The sequence below is a fragment of the Nyctereutes procyonoides genome, unplaced genomic scaffold, assembly GCF_905146905.1.
Source record: "Nyctereutes procyonoides isolate TBG_1078 unplaced genomic scaffold, NYPRO_anot_genome, whole genome shotgun sequence".
Classification (NCBI taxonomy): Eukaryota; Metazoa; Chordata; class Mammalia; order Carnivora; family Canidae; genus Nyctereutes; species Nyctereutes procyonoides.
This window is the reverse complement of record NW_026575048.1, coordinates 12,585,617-12,588,227: the sequence shown is the minus strand read 5'-3', so window position 1 is coordinate 12,588,227 and position 2,611 is coordinate 12,585,617. Positions and strand designations below refer to the sequence as shown.

Below are 2,611 nucleotides of genomic sequence, written 5' to 3'. Positions count from 1 at the left end.
ACATGGACACAGGAGAGCTGAGCTCCTACCCTATTCTGCTAACAACTGACCTTATATTTGGTAAAATGGTTTCATCTCTAGACCACATGAAAGCTAACAATGATAGAGAGTTCAGAAAACTTCCCAAATTCTTTCTGGTCTCTAGGTAGAATGTATTTACCTCATTGTCTTCTTCACATGAGTCTAATAGCTATCCCCCTCCTGGGCACAATGTAACTCTTCAGGAAAAACTGATTGCACTGGGGGTACCTGGGTGGCTCAGTTAGTTGAATGTCCAACTCTTGGTTTCATCTCATGTCATCATCCTGGAGTTGTGAAAGTGAGCCCCACATGGAGCTCCACGCTCAGCCCCACATTAGGCTCAGTGCTCAGTGAGGAGTCTGCTTTGGATTTTCTCTCTCCCTCTGCCCCTCCCCTGCTCTCTTTCTAAAATAAATAATAATAATAATAATAATAATAATAAAAATAATAATATTAATAACCCCAACAAAACTGATTGCACCAGTTGCAGAAGAAGAAGCAACCATCCCGAACAATAAGATCATTGTAGTGGATGTTGTGCAAGTTGGTGTGGCATGTGCCATTAGCATTCTGGAAAAATCTCTGACAGATGAACTTGTGCAATGGACGTTTTGGAAGAAAAACTCAGAGAAGAAATGGTAGTTCTGAAACATAGGAGCTAATTTCTTCAGACACCTAAAACTGTGGCAGACAACGATTGCTCTGTCACTGCCAATTCTAAGATTGTGTTGGTAACTAGCAGGAAGGAGAAGGCCCTCTCAACCTGGTGCAGAGGAATATTAATGTCCTCAAATTCATTATTCCTCAGATAGTCAAGTACAATCCTGATTGTATCATAATTGTGGCTTTCATCCCAGTGGATATTCTCACATATGTTACCTGGAAACTAAATGAACTACTCAAGCACTGTGTGATTAGAAGTGGGCATAACCTGGATTCTGCTAGATTTCACTATCTAATGGCTGAAAAACTTGGCATTCATCCTAGCAGCTGCCATGGATGGATTTCAGGAGAACGTTGCAACTCAAGTGTGGCTCTGTGGAGTGGACTGAATGTAACAGCAATTTGTCTCCAGGAATGAAATCCAGAAATGGGAACAGACAATGACAGTGAAAATTGGAAGAGAGTGCCTAAGATGGTGGTCGAAAGTGCCTATGAAGTCATCAAACTAAAAGGATATACCCTTGGGGCTATTGGATTAAGTGTGGTTGATCTCATCCACTCCATGTTGAAAATCTATCCAGTGCTCATGCAATGTCAGTGATGGTGAAGGGAATGCATGCCATGGGGAAGGAAGTCTTCCTGAATCTTCCTTATATCCTGAATGTTTGGGGATTAACCAGTGTTATCAACTGAAAGCTGAACGATGATGAAGTAGCTTAGCTCAAGAAAAGTGCACATACCTTGTGGGACATCCAGAAAGACCTAAAAGACCTATAACTTCTGGCCTTTAAGCTGTAGACCTAGAAAAACTAAAATATGACTAACCGTGAGTCTTTAGTTTTCATCCACATTGATGGATCACCATTCATTTTTCTCTTCCTTAAATAAGCAAATGTGCACTCATGGACTCAAAGCCCATGCTTGGTTTAATGCTTGCAATGTGAGCCCTTGAACAAATAAAATTAACTATCATAGTGTGCTTCTAAAAAAAATAATATATTTACCTCAGCTTTCCTCTCTGCTTAAGTTATGGGATATCTAAATTTTTAAAATGTGGAGAGAAAGTATCTTTCTTAACTGATCACAGGTCTGTAATCACAACTTCAGTTATGTTTTGGATGTCCTGGCAGACTGAAAAATATCAAAGGGAAGTATTAATTTTAATTTATTCACCTTCTGTTCGTTATAAACCACGTGATCTGGATTAAGTCATTTCATTATTCTGGGCTTCAATTTCTTCTTCTGCAAATTAAAAGACTCAACTAAATCAATCTTCAACTCTTTTTTTCCAGCAGTGCTATTCTGTTTCTAGATTCTTTCAAAGCTACTGTGACTTGTCACTAGTATTCTTATTCTCATCCAATTATCCATTTATTCAGCAAGTCTGAATGAATACCTGGTATGTACAAGGATTATGCTAGGAAGTAGTTACAAACAAATGACATGCATTCCATCCATAAAGGTTGTCATTTCCGTTTTTTCCCTTTCCTGAATTTATCCTAGAATATCTAATATCCATTAAGAGATATACAGAGGAATATAAATAAGGACAAAAGACACATCTTCATGTATAAGAGAAATATCCCGAATAAGATGGTACAATCCAGCAGAGGATGGGAAGTAATGATAGGCACAGAGCTCAGTTTTTAAGTCAGGTTTAAATATTGCTGTTTTTTTTCTTTCATTTTAGAGATTTTTGGTTTTTTGTTTTTTGGGGTTTTTTTTTTTTTTTGGCTTTTCTTGTGTTCTGATATATGCTTCTTTTAACATTTTTACCTATTTTAAAAATTCTTTTAAGGCTTTACTTATTTAAAAGAGATTGAATAAATGAGAGAGAGAGAGAGAGAGAGAGCATGAGTTGGGTGAGGGAGAGGGAGAAGTCGGCTGAGGCTTGATCCTAGGGCACTGGGATCATGACCTACACTGA

General features: G+C 38.1%; 1 pseudogene; it reads left to right on the top strand.

The window, feature by feature from the left end:
• The first annotated feature begins 489 nt into the window (after window positions 1-489).
• Window positions 490-1,461, top strand: LOC129510844 (L-lactate dehydrogenase B chain-like; annotated as a pseudogene).
• The last annotated feature ends 1,150 nt before the right edge of the window (window positions 1,462-2,611 follow it).